The sequence below is a fragment of the Canis lupus genome, chromosome 29, assembly GCF_048164855.1.
Source record: "Canis lupus baileyi chromosome 29, mCanLup2.hap1, whole genome shotgun sequence".
Taxonomy (NCBI): Eukaryota; Metazoa; Chordata; class Mammalia; order Carnivora; family Canidae; genus Canis; species Canis lupus.
The window spans coordinates 17,146,176-17,160,800 of NC_132866.1; the positions used below are offsets into that span (position 1 = coordinate 17,146,176).

The following is a 14,625-nucleotide window of genomic DNA, read 5'->3' on the forward strand; positions in this document are numbered from 1 at the left end:
TTTGTGTAGGATTTCTTCCTGATAGTTACCAACAACCCAGGGTAGAGTTACAGGGTTTTGTGCCTTCCATTACTTTGTTTTCAATTAGGAATTATCTGAAATGGTACACAGTCAAGAAATCAGAATGTACCAGAGATTCTGTGACAAGAAAAATTTAAATACTCACACTCTCTCTCAATCCAGCGAAGCAAAACTTTTAATCTACCATTTTTTTATCACCAAAGAATGTACCTTTAAGCACAGAGTGATTTTACAAATTCCTTCAGTAAATATTTTGAATCATTCATATTAAAAAAGGCGTTTCAGATTTGAATTCTCTCTAAAAAGAAAGGTAAACCGTGCCGAATCTCAGTTTCACTGAGGAGTTAGGATTTAGGTAATATGAACGGTTATTATATTCTACGTGAAAAAAAAAATGATCACACATATGACCAAAATAGCAAAATTTGAGCAGAATTGCATCTTGATACTCTGGTGAAGAATCAATATCTGAGAACAAATCCTTGGCCAAGAGGTTATTCTTTTGTGTTGATTTTGGACAGAAGAATGTCAGTAGTTCAGAGTAAAATACACTCTACTAATAGAAGCTTTATGTGTCCCTTTTGATTTGCAGTATGTTATGTAATGTTTGTGGTCCTGCTGTTCTGAATCCATTCATATAGGAAGAAACTAAGAAGTGACACTGGATACATTTTACCTAATGAACAGTACAAAGTGTTTTCCTCCTTCCAAATGTCAGGTCTGCCCCCACCCCAAAATAACAAAACATAAAGAAGTTTAAAAGGACCATGATTTTAACACTTGCCTTCATTCTAGTGTGTGTGAGTGTGTGTGTGTGTGTGTGTGTGCATGATCCAATTAGTTTGTTTTCCAATTCAATCGTAATAATAAAATTTAGGTAGTAGTAACTTTGTTAGTGTTTTCCCTCCTCCCACCCACCCCCCAATGTTGATACTCACTTAACCTACTTGCAATTCTAAAGAAGTCAACACTTGATTGTGACAACGTTCAAAAGAATTTCCTCTGCCACTAGCACAGTAAAAAAACTTTCACCAATTAGTGCAGGAAAAAAGGAGGGAAAAGCCACAGTGCTGGCGCTCAAAGACCCAGGCCTTGCGGCAAATCTGTCATGTCGAGAGGATTGATCAACAGGACGGCAATTTCTAATGGCATGTTGTCATGAAAAGTCAGCCACAGGGAGCCACCTGCTTTGCTCCTCACAGACAGCTAGGAAAGGAAGGAAGGAAGAGGGCGGGAGGGGGAGAAGAGGGGAAATGCTCTCCATTCCTACCCCTGCCAGTTCCCTTTTGCTAACAATTTTGGTAAAGGTAGCATGATTTTTCATTCGGTTGAAATATGTCAAGTCTCCAATCATATTACCCTTCCTCTAAGAGAACTGTGGTTTGAAGGCTGACTCTTTCTTTTTACCTCAATCCCTTTTTCCCCCATTTTGAGAAGGGATTGAGTACCTTTATTATACCATACTCCTTTCCCCTTTTTGTCAACCAGTACTCTTTAGATCAGGGGACATCTATTATGGCTTTAAATCAACAAGGAGCATCTTCACTTAATAAAATCCAAGTTTGGAAGATTCTGGAAGACGAAAGAGATACAGTGACACCATCAGGTGTTATTTTTCTAAGCCAAACGTTTAGCCAATTGAACATATGTGCAAGTGCTGTTGGCCTCAGATGTCATGGGGCTCTATCTAGTTGAGAAATAGCTCTGAAACTAGGTTTTATAAGCTGTGACCCAATCCGTTATAATCTACTCTGGCAAAAGTCATGCAGATAGCTCTTCTTTTTTTTCCTGTACATTTTCTTATGCTCCGTGCAACTCAATATTTTATAACAATTTCCAACTTACCCTTGAAAACAGAAGATGTCTGCCTTTGAATACTCCTCTAGAATGTACTGTTTTCTTGGTACCCAAGACTCTGATTACCAACCACTCCAAAGAAAAGGACATTCCTTCCTCTTCCAAATGCCCTACTCAATGGCTCTCTAGTCATTTCAAATAAAGCCAAAGCAGATTATTAGTACCACAAGATACTCTCTAACAGTATTACTCCCCCCAAATGTCAAGCTCTTCAAGGATACTAGAGGGACTCAACACAAAATCACAAGATTTGAAAAAATGCTTTCCCGTAGACCTGATCTTAGAGAGTTGATTTGGTTCCTCTCCATAAAGGCTGGTAACACAAAGGCCATCTTCACCGTCTCTGTGAGGATAGTCCAAAATATCGCTGTGACCTACTGTCCCTGGCAATTTTCATACTTTAAACACTCACAAATATACTCACCCCTCAATCTACTTTGAACAAAAGAAAAAAGTCAAATAAAAGTTAAAGAACTTTTAAGTTCATGAAACCAAACCCCACTTGGCATGCAAATCACGTACTGTAACCTTTTATTGGCGGGGCCTCTGGTCTCATCAGTCGATGAAATTCTCAGCCCGCGGCAACAGCTTAGCCGAGGGACACAGACCAATGAGAAAATATTCATTGTGTTAGCATTTCAAATGGCGAGAAAGGAAGAAGAAGCGCTAACTGATCACTGCCCGTGGAATTAATTGGATATTCCAAGAATAATGTCTCTCACTGAAGATCCTTGGAGGCTGAGCGCTGGTCGAGATCACATTTTGTGCGGCGCCTTCAAAAAGAGGCCGCTTGGGGGTACTGGACATATTAGGGTTTTAGCGCATTTCCCTAAAGGCCAGAAGATAATCAGATGCACTGAACCAAACTCAACTAATCCAATCCATAATTATACACACAAATCCAATAAACTTTGCCACGTTACTGGAAAATTAAACTATTATATTAAACTTTCAATAACTTACCAAAAAAACTCTAAGGGGCACCATGGCTAAAATGTTTCCTTTGGGGGTCAGGGACCGGTGGCCAAGAACGTTACTATTTTTTTTTGCTTGCAAGTTATAGCCTTCTGTTATGCTCGAGGACTGATCTTAGTGCCAACTCGGTTTCTTTATTCAAAGAGGGATTTGCGTTTCGGCTTTATTGCACATAACCCAAGCATCTGCAATGACCCTGACCGATATTAGTATATCTTTCCTTAAGACACATCTTAATCTAACCTTTTTAAGACTCTTTTGCTTTCAAACTCAAAACAGCATAAAAAATAAGCATTGTTGGTGGCACTGGGAGCCTGAACTGAGGCCCTGGCGTGGTCCAGAGCAATAGCCTCCTGGATAAACAGCTGCTGGTGAAACTAAGTAACCATCGGAGACCAAAAGGTAAGGAGGGAAAAATGAGATTAGGAACTTTCCCAAATGTTCCATCTCTCCTATCGACCACTGGCCTAGCGTGAGGTGTCAATTTTGACTCCAAAGAATTCGCAGCGGTCCCATTATGCAGTCTCTGCTCTCATTGTAAATTCTGTCAACGAAGTCAATCTTATTAACTTCCGCACTGGTTCACACATGACATTTTCTTCAATTTTCTTGCTGACATCAAAAACATCAATTAGCAGCCCGAAAATAGGAAGGAACGAATGACAGCGCCTGATAACGTCGACTATTTGAAGCCAAGGGTAAATCTATTCTCCAGTTCTGAATGCGTTCATTACAATTGCATTTTCAAAGAAGACCTCCAAATAGCAAAGAGAATTAAATTTATCATCTAGAAATGCCTAGAAATTGTTTTTTTAATCCTATGTCTATCTCTCAATCCCAGAGCGTAATACAAAGTATCGCAATTGAGTTTTATGATAACATGCCCCAACTTTAATAGAAAGTTTATAAAATATGCAGCCTGGACCACACTTATTATCAAATAGCAACTACAAGGCTTGGGAAAAAAATTCCCCCAACAGATTGCAGCCTTGCCTTGTAGGGTCCATCCATTTTCCTGGGCTGTCACTTTATGCCAGGCAAACATGTAGGTGAACACACACGAACACACACACGCGGACGGACACACACACCAGGCAACCAACTGGTTGAAAAGTTTTTTAAAATGCAAGAGAAAAGGTAACTAAGGTCTACTGTTCAAACCCAAAAGTTTTAAAGCAATCAACACTCTCTCTCCTAAATTGCAATTGTCTTACTACCCACATAGCGTCCTCCTTTTTAAGAAACAAGTTGTCAAATAAAATCTCCACCGACCCAACACTGACTACCCCAAGATATATGTAAGCCTTGTCCAAACAGTCCAAGCCAGGGACAAAACAATTACTCATCTGCCCGATGTGCCCCACCTGATTATCACCCGCTTCCCTCTTATTGACTTTTTCCCTCCAAAATCAAATAAATAAATAATAAAAATGTCAAGTGTTCTCCCCCTGAACAGGAAAATTGAAGTGCCCATGAATAAATCCTATAACCCATCTGCTGGGCTGCGTCCAGCGAATCTGAAAACGGTTGGGGATGGACGGAAAGACACGGCCCCCCAAAACTTGGTTTTCCCAGTCTTAAGAGGAAAGCTGTTATTTATTTTATTATTTATTCATGGGGGCAGGGGGGGCGCGGTGCGAGCAGGCGAGCGTGGCCGCTTTGCGAGGCACCGCTTGGTGCGGAATCGCATCTCCCGGGGAGGGAGGGGACGCGGCGCCCGAGCTGCCCGGGACACACCTCGGACTCCTGGCGGAACAGAAAGAGCAGCCACCCCTGGTAAACAGATCGCATTCCTGCGGCCCATTGATTTTTTGATCTTTTGACATTTTTTAGTTGCTTCCATTCCCTTCCTTGTCTTTTCTTCAATGTCACAAAAGACAAAAATGTCTAAACAATTGAGGGCAGAGATATCTATTAGCTGTCATTCTGCTGTTTTCCCGGCATTGACTAAGCGCGCACCGCAGAGAATGCCGAGAGCTGGTAAGATGACAAATTATATCATTTTTTCCCCCTTAAATAAGGATAATCATATTCCAATGCCTTGGCTTCTCCTAGCCAACCGAAACATGCTGGGAGAAAGGGGAAAGAAATCTCATTGTATCCTTTTCTGCAATTTCTATTATGTTAGCTACTATATTTGTTGGGGAAGGAAGAAAAGATTGAGAGGAGAAAATCCCTTCAAGGGAACGTAGTAACATATTTCAGGTTGTAGCATCTGAGAAGCAAAGCAGATCTTCCCGATTATTTTCCCCTAAGAACTGCTTCGATAGTGCAAGTACCACATTAATAAAAGAAACAATTTGTTATACTTAAGGATGAAAGACTCGGAAAGGATGATCTGATGTCCCCTTAGTTGTGTTCCCCTGAAGACAAGCAAAGCCATTCTTTCAAAGCAGTTAAATTGTAGATTTGAAGTACGGCCAACCTCAACTTTTCAAACCTAAAATCTGAAACTTCTCATTCCTATAAATAATGCCCTGACAGGAATGCTTTAAAAATTATTTCAAATGGGTTCTCTCTGCTTGTGATTTGACTGCAACGAACATGTTGTACATCTACGATTTCAAAGTTAGAATTCAAAACACACTCGTCCTGCGCTTTCCTTCAAAACCAATAATCAACGATTTATGGACAAGAAGGCTAAAATGGATCAACTTTACACTTACATTTGAGAAGACTAATGATTTTCTTTCAAGGAAGCAGTGCATTAGGAGCATTAGTTTCCAACATGTGTTTTTGTATGTAATAAAAATATTAAAATGTTTGTGTTAAAAAATCAATTTGCTAGAAACTATTTTATCACAAGGAAATGAATTTTAACCCTTTTTAAAACGGGCCCTAATTTGAAGGGTGTACTTTTTTAAAAAAAGAACTTTCAATTTAGAGTAGCTACCTCATAATTTTATAAACAACTCTTTCAGAAATATGCAAAGGAATCTCCTGATTTAATCTGTACTTTTATTTCTATTCTATTTCTATAGATTGCTACTTGACATTTAACACATAGTGTTTATTTTTCTATTTTCAACGATGCCTTTGACAGAGACAAAGTATTTTAAGATACTAGTGTGTGCCTGTACTTTTACAATTCAAGGGAAAACAGTAATGAGGTGTAATGTTTGGATTGCAAGTGATAAAAAAAAATAACTAATTCAAATTCAGGAGGAACAAAGCCCTATTATATTTTTAAGAATTGTATGAAATCTCCCAATAATACTTCAGGTGTCCAATTTGTGATTTTCAAATCTAGATTCAAACCAGCAAATACAAGAACAGATTTATAAACTCAAAAAGGGGAAGGGGAAAAGGGGGGGGGGGAGAACATGATAAATTAAATTTTTCACCAAACTATCAAGATAACATATGTTTGCAAACATAATCAATTTGATCTTTTTGCTCTTTGGATAAACTAATTTCTGCACTGATGTCAGCTATATACATCAAGATTTTCTTAGTAGACCACGCCATAGCAAAATAGATTCAAACATTTTTAGTAAAACAGGACCAAACTTCTTTATATCATCCCACAATTATAAAAGACAAGTAGCGCCAAGGATCTTTCTCCATGCCCTTTCTCCATGCCTATGTGTGTGTGTATGTATACATATACAGAGATAAAACGTTAGGGGTTTTTTGTAGGTTTATGAAATACAGTCGGACATTAAAGCAAATCATTTAAGGGGATAAGGCAGTGGGGAATCACAAGAGGCAAGCAAGCAAACACACACACACACACACACACACACACACAACTGACCACAGGTTGCGGACGGGATGGTCGGTAGTTGTGGTTTTTAAAACCGCGCGCTGTCCTTGAAACGGAGGCCGCACACAGCTCCATTAGATACAGATCCAGTGCTCTTGATCTATTATTTACAAAGAAAAACCCTTCACTGCTTAAGTGCCCCCTCTACTTCAGCCCTTCCATTTCAACAGCATCAAACAACTGGGGGGGGGGGGGGTTGACACACAAGATACAACAACTTGTGTTCATCACAACGTTCATGCAAGTCAAAATTCCACTTGGATGGGAAAAAAAATTTAGAATAACCTGAACACAGGGTGTCGGCTAAATGACAAACAAACGAGAGGGTTGCTCTGAAAAATGGATTGTCATTTTCCAATAGGCGACGTGAGGTTTTATAATCAGTGTCTAAGAGGAATTTCTACTGGGAAAGAATGGGAAAATTTTCAGGAAAACTCTTTTTACCTCAAGGATGTGAAGAGTGTTTTCAAAACGTATATTTGGTATGGAATTCCTTAATTATCAAGTCTGCTCTTTGAGTCAAACTGCATTCGATCTAATTAGTACGCTTAGATCTCACCTTCATGCTGAACTTTAAACTCTCTGAAGCCAATTAAAAACTATTTAAATGAATATTAAAAGGATTCCTGTGATCATCTCTGACATGAGAGAAAACATGCTTTTCAGCAAAAAATGGGTTTACACAGCATGCCTACATTTCACAAAATATTTGAATTGAGTTTTGCATTTAATCTGTCTATTACCCTTCTTCAGTGCTACCATCCGATGCTCTTCCTTGGCTGTTTTATCATCCTTGTTCAGCCATATCCACCGCCAATACAGTTTTAACTGCAATTAGAACTGTTTTATTATTCAGTGCTCTTCAATTTTCAATGACTTATTAAGATTTACTAGAAGGTACCCATTTCCCACTCTCATTTTGATGCACTATTGAATTAGGCACATCTGGCTATGTACTAGTAAAAGTTGGAATTGGGAAAAAAAAAATTCCTTAGCAATTTCCAATTTGATGAGGCACAGCATCCTAACACCGCAGTCAACATCAAGTTAAATGCGCACACTCTCCCTCTCCATCCAGGCCTTGAAATAGCTTTTTGAGAATTAATAAATTATTCTGTTTGCTTATGAAATTAAATGCTCCCATGCAAAGCCGTTACAATTAACACCACTAAATGTGTTAGGTTATACTAAAGAAATCCTCACAGTATAATTATATCAATGAGTCATTTAACTCACATATATTAATTCAATTTATCTTCATTTTGCACTGTGTGGACTGATGGATTGTCATCATTAGAAATGACAAAGCTCCACACTGGAAGAAAACACAGACCTGCTAACGCTATGACTTCCTGCAAGACCACACATCATTGCCTCCACTAAGGGTGTCCACAAGTTATCAAGGGATGCATGTATTCTCTGCTAAGGACCAAGAAGTCAGGGCTTCTGATCAGGATGCAAAAAAGTGCTCAACCACAATCTCTAAAACCTATATGCCAGTCAATAAAAAAACAAAAACAAAAACCTCCCATACAGAAATCACAATGATAATATGTCCTAAGAACATGAATCATACTTTATTTTTGGTATTAGAGAAAAACTCTAGAAAACACTCCTTGGGAAAAATGCTACATAACAAATATCATTTCCCCCAACCATGCAATCTACTGATAAACGTTCCTGAAGAAAGAGAGAGAGAAAGAAAGAGAGAGAGAGAAGCCAAAGCAAACATATTAACTAAGAGAGCCCAGCTGGAAATACGGTCAATAAAGAAGACGTTACCAGGCAAAGCAATTCCAGGACTGTTCATCAGGATTTCCTTCTGAAAACTCATAGGATTAGAGAGGTCATGATTAAAATTTTAAGAACTATTGAGACCATATTTGACCTGTAACAGATGATGATCAAGCTAAACCCACCCTGATGGCCATCCTAGGTTTCAAAAATGGAATCATGGTGGGAAATTCGAGGCTAAGTGACTGGCTTTGCATTTGATTCTTAAAAGGCTGAGCTTTAGATTGAACATCTTAAAATATCTGGCTCAATTATTTAAGTTCCCCCTTCCTCTTAAAAAGAGATCCTTGGCCCAAGTCAAGTAGAAAAAAATTCATGGGTTTAAGATGCCCATAATAGGATCATTTATCTCTAGCTTCTCTAATTTGGACAGTGGGGAACAAAGGAAATTAATTTTTGTTTCCTTAAATGCTGGTGGGAAAGAAGAGAGAGACCACAAAGCTCTTGGGGACTAGAAGTGTGTGCAAGGACTAGCAAGAATGCAGGGTCACACGTTCTAAAAGGGGGCACACCTCCTTTCTCCAGGCAAAGTTACCAGCCACACAGAGCCCCCTTGAAGAGAATGCATCAAGCCAGCCATGGCATCCAGCCCAGGTCAACCCTCCTTAGAGGGGGGATGCCCTATTCCCTCTGATTCAACTCTTCACAGCTGCTGACCAGTTCCTCAAGTCCTGGGGGGCCAAAACCAGCACATCGAGCTTTCATAAGATACAAGTTGTAGATCTGGTCAAAATGAAAATATTTCAAAATAACACACTTTTGGGGATTTTTGCACTCATTTGTTAGAAAAGGACCGGCTCTTCCACTGAACTACAGAAACGGATGCTGAAGAACCCACAAGCTGTCAGGGTTTTACTGGCCTGACAAGACAGACCTGGATGGCCAGCGCTTGGGGTTGGTTTCCGGTTATAGAACCAAAAGACTCCTGTCACCCATATGGCCTCTAATTAAGTACTATTGCAGCGATATGACAAAAGTAGGGAATCTGCTTTACAGAGAACTGTTGAGTCTCTGCTAGAACCAAGAGTAGAAATTAACAAATGAATTGGAAGGGGAAGAAGTCATTTTCTCAATAGCAATGACACATAGAAACTTGCCAGAAAAGCATAATAAAGGAAAAAGACTTAAAAAAAATAAAGAGAGAAGGATCAAAATATATGGACACCTGCCTTTATCACCTCATATGCTTAAAATACATGTATTGCTCACCTCTACATAAAGACAACCTTCCATCGAAACATTAGAGGGAAGAGGAAGGGGACAGTGTAGGACAGCATGATCCTCTGAAATCCCTGGGTTTTCATTAACAAATAAATGATGTTTTTGTGGACTTTGAACCTTTGCTTTTCATAGCAAGTTTAGCCACAGTGCCAGGGAAAGTCATCCAAACCCAGTAAGTGGATTTAAACTCAGTATACTATGTAAGCATGGAGACTTAATCATGCCCTTTACAATCCATGTGTGCTTTTGAAAAGTGCACAACACACTCAAGCCCCAAGCTGGTGCCATAGGTAATTGCAGGGCGAAGGGGAGGGGATTTTAAAGGCAGGTAAGTCCTTCAGAGCCCTTCATGTCACTTGCTGGATGCTGATAAATTTACCACTGGCACGATACTGGTGCTGGACGCCAAGGAAGAAAGGTGTGTGTGTGTGTGTGTGTGTGTGTGTGTGTGTGTGTGTACACATACCTGGCCCTTGCCTTTTTTATAGACAAGATGGCCTCTACCTCTTTCCTAAGCAACTTGTAAACACACCCAGAGGCTAGCATACAATGGGCACAGCCAGCAAATAATAAGGTAAAATTAAATTATGTCATGCCTCCACCACAGCTACGCCCATTGGCTGTCTCCTGAAGCACCGGGCCAATGCTCCTGCCATGGTGCGGTGAGGAGCAGAGTTGGGAGTGCAAGCTTGCTCCTCCGCATTAGGCACAGATGGAAAGCATGTTGCAATCCCCGCCTAAAGCAGACTGTGAAACTGGTTTCAAATGCAACCAAGCATCTTACTACAGTCTGGACTGTGGTGGTATTTTTTTTTCAAAACCATCTTGTTTTCGTCTAGCACCTTTCTTCAAGGAAGTTTAGGAGGGACTATTTCTCATAATCAAATAAAGTCTTACGTGACAACAGCCTCCTTTTATAGGCAGAAAAACAAACACACTCAGAGGATTTAGAACTTACTCAAGATTAGATGGTTATTAACTTGAGCAAATGGAAAAGAGAACTTATTGCTGCAGTTGTCGTGAACACAGTAGAAATCTTCCCTACATTCTTCCCATTCACTGATTCTATCAATACTGATTCACTGTCTATTCCATGGTCTAGGCACTAGGGATAAATCAGTGAATGAAACACAGAAAAGTCCCTGTCTTCAGGAAGCTTGCAATCTAGAGGGCAATGATTACAACCGTCCAAGAGCTAACAGATGCACTCCTGGAGTCCCTTGATGGTATTTGTATACTCCAGTCAAAGTCAACTAACTTCAAACAGAAACCAGTTCTGTATAACATAACTACCCAGGCCAATGTTCAATGCCAATAACTCTGTCCCCTGAAAAATATAAATGAAAAGCTTGCTTTATATGCTAGAGAAGTACAAGTTTTTAATCACCCCTCTTTGTAGTTTTAAAAGAATCCCAAATACTAAATTATGCTGTCAAATCATCTTGAGATGAACAGCTATTTGCACCAGAGGTCAAAGAACATCACAGACTTGGGAACATGGTGTTAACAATTGGATGCTGTGTTTTTCACACCATCCATAACTTGAGCTGTTGGCTGTTTTGTCTGACCCATAAAGTTGGCCAAGTTAGTCTATGCTTGGGACAAAACATCACTGGTGCTCATGAAGCAATCATGAATACCAATTAATACTAATTTGGACTTCTTCTCTTTGACCCAATACACAGCACGGGGCTTTCCAATACTTCCGAACCTAATTCCAGGGCTATATAAACGACAACTCCTCAAACAACTGGCGTGGACTCAACGTTTTTAGCTGCTTTCCCAACTATAAATTAGGTAAAATATATAGATGTTGAGCTCATGAGTCAGCAACTAGAATCTACCTCACCCTTCACTATAATTTCGGGGCAGCCATGCTTATATGGAAAACAGCTTCCTTTACCGAAAATGTGTGTATATTCCATGGTTACCACCATGTCTTAAGTACAAACATACAGAACAAATTAAGCACCGGGTACATGCTCAAGAAATGCTTGTTGTGGGAATTTATATATAAAAACATTACAACTAGAGTACTTTTCAGGGTAAATTTTTTTCTTAAAAAACAAAACAACAACAACAAAAAAAACCCTCCAATAATTTCAGAACATTTCAAAGAATATGTTAGGATCATAAATTCTTTAAATATAGTTTCTAAATAAATAAATAAAGTTTTCTAAAACTGATTTTTTTTACAACTGTCACATTGTGATGGTCAGATGAAAAAGGTATCTGAAGTTCGTGTAACAACTAAGTTCATTTTTATCTAAAAAGATACACTTTTCTAAAAATGCATACTTAACTCTGAGATCATACAGACCCATTAAGAACCGATTCCTCTAAGAGTTTCTTAAATTCAGGGGAAGAAGATCACAATTACAATGCTCGTTTTAAAATGAGAAGACTAATATCTTCATTTCTAATGTCTTCAACATTTTCTAAACCTGTCTCTTTAGTGGCTTCAACAAGTGTATTTTCAAAGTGTTTAAGCACAGCAAAGCTAATTTCTGTGTGAAATTTATTATAGTCGTCAAGCAGGAGTAATTTAGAAGATCTATAAAATGTATTCTGATGTAAACCTCTGCTTAATTAGAATATCAAAATTATCAAAATTATCAAACAGCAAAACCAACCACACATCTATTTCAAAAGATAGACAAGAGATACTCGGCATCTAGGCCTCTAGTTTACTAGGGCTGCCTGGGGGCTTAACTTTATAGCCCTGGACCATTGTATGACCCCAGGTTCAAGGATGCCTAACTTGTTCTCCAGCCTTTCATATGCATCTCCTTTAAATCACACAACTCTCTCTCCTCGGTGCAGAGACCAGTCTCTACTTTCACAGATGCCAAAGCTGAGGCTCCCAGGGAATAAAACAGTCTCCCCGGGATGACATAGTATGTGGCAGGGTCTAAGTCTGCACTCAGGACTCCTTACCCTTCCTAGATGCAAGCCTAGATCCTCCTCATATCAACACTATATAGCAGAGGTTGGATGGAAAAATGCCAGCAGGGCAAGCGTAAGGCAAGAAGTGTATTCCCGCCTCCGATCAACACGTCAGGTAAGGTGGCATGCGCGTGCATGCGTGTGCACAAATCACAGCACCAGTGGGGATGGCAGTGGTTCCCTTTACTAACCAAAGGGACACTTGGCAAGTATGCTGGCACAATTAGTACAGATAAACCCTCAAACAGCCTATCTGCCTTCTGATTTTTAAATAAACAAAGGCTGAATGATGTAATTAAGATCAGAAGTGCCTCTGAAAGACCAGATGGCAAAAGGGAAGTTGTACAAAAAAGTCACTGGCAGGGAATCGGGAGAGTTTGTTGTTCCTAAGGTGGAAGAAGTGATTTTTTAACAAACGTTTTTAACTGGATGCCTGGAGGAAGACAGCCAACTTCCCTGCAAAAATTGATGGCTGGGCCTAGGGCAGCCAGCAGGCTGCAAGTGTGGAGGAAGCACCCGGGGGCACCAAGTCTATACTGCAGGGGGCTCTGCTGCGCTTCCTGCCGAAGCCCACCTCACCCGCGCTGCGGTTGGGGGGCTCCTGGGGCAACGCAGACCTAGAAAAGCAGTCAGTGTGCTGGCCGCACGGGTGCCCGGAGGTCCCCAGAGTCTTCCTCCTTTTCTGACTACTCAGAAACAATGGCATTTCTGTGGCCTCAGTGGCTTCAGTGTGTACCCCTCCCCCCCACAATGGCCCCATTCAATCCCCCACCAAGAGTGATTGCCCCAAGTTTAACGGCCTGTGTTAGGAGAGCACAGGCCACAAAAGGAGGTGTTTCCAGGTTCAGTGAACACTTTACTTCCATTCATCAGAGAAGGAACAAAAGCGAATCCCCCTTTACCTCGGGGAGGGCGAAGGCTGGGCGCTGCCATTTCCACCAAGAGGCAAACCTTTCTCTGGTGGGGATGGGGACCACATTGTGCTTCAGGATCAGGGTGGAAACAAGGTTCCCGATTATTTCTACCTTCAACGCCAATGCATTTGCATAAAAATGGGATTCTTTTGTCCTCTAAAAAGGGCCAAGAAGAAACTGCGCCAAGAGCCTCAAGGGGGACCCATGAGGGCTAAGGGAGAAAAGAGTTCCCAAAGACCGACAAGGTCAGTAGGTGGATCTTGAATTACACTTTGGAATCATTATTAGGAAAACAGCCCACCTCTTTCTTTGCTTTAAATTTTTATTAGGGTTTATTGTTATTTTTGTTAAGGAACCTAATATTTACTTTGTAAAATTGTTTTAATGACTAAGTACTCCCGCTAGCAACACTGGATCAGGAGAGGCTAACTTTAAGAAACACCATTTCACATAACCCACAAGTGTTATTTCCCTAATTTTAAATTATTTACCTTGATCTTGGCCACATATTTCTATAGTAATCTTGGGTATCAATCAACAGCCCTGATTTTAACTATGTTGGTCATAAGGCTCAACTTTTTTTTTGTCTACGGAGTTTACACTAAATACTAAGACTCGAAATAGCACAAGTCATACCTCCCTTCTCAGAGAGACACCCACCCACCCCTTTATCCAGCCAAGTTGGATTAATCATACTAAACATAGCCCATTCCCAACCAACTCTTCAAGCTTTGGCAGGCCTAGCCCAGCTGACATTCCGGGCCCAGTTTAACATTACATAATGAGAGCTTCACTCCCATCATGGGCTGCAAGTCAAAACAAACTTGCTGAACTTGGGAGGCAGGACATCAGCTTGTTCCCAGTTATAGGACACAGGACCGCAAGGGGCAGAACAACTCTCAGCAAAAACTTAAAAATCACCAGGAAACTCGAATTTGTTCTTAACTGTGATCCACTCAGTCATCCTTGCTTTGAGTTCAAGTATTGGAGATCCCCAACCTGGACACTTTCCAAGTTTTATCACACAGTATTGGTGTCAGACTTGTTTTCAATGAAGCATTTTTACACATTTCTATGTCTGCGTTTTTAACAAAAACCCAGAAAGCAACACTGTAAAAGGATCTCCAACCA

General features: G+C 40.2%; 1 protein-coding gene and 1 long non-coding RNA gene across 51 annotated transcripts in view; one reads left to right on the forward strand and one right to left on the reverse strand.

Annotated features, from left to right (window-relative positions):
• The window catches only part of LOC140620551 (uncharacterized), a 2,491-nt gene extending 1,709 nt beyond the window's left edge, over positions 1 to 782 (forward strand). Inside the window, exon 3 of the long non-coding RNA XR_012020310.1 lies at positions 614 to 782. This is a non-coding gene — a long non-coding RNA (uncharacterized lncRNA). The remainder of the gene's footprint in view (positions 1 to 613) is intronic.
• The window catches only part of TCF7L2 (transcription factor 7 like 2), a 282,007-nt gene that overhangs the window by 127,283 nt on the left and 140,099 nt on the right, over positions 1 to 14,625 (reverse strand). The window lies entirely within an intron of this gene.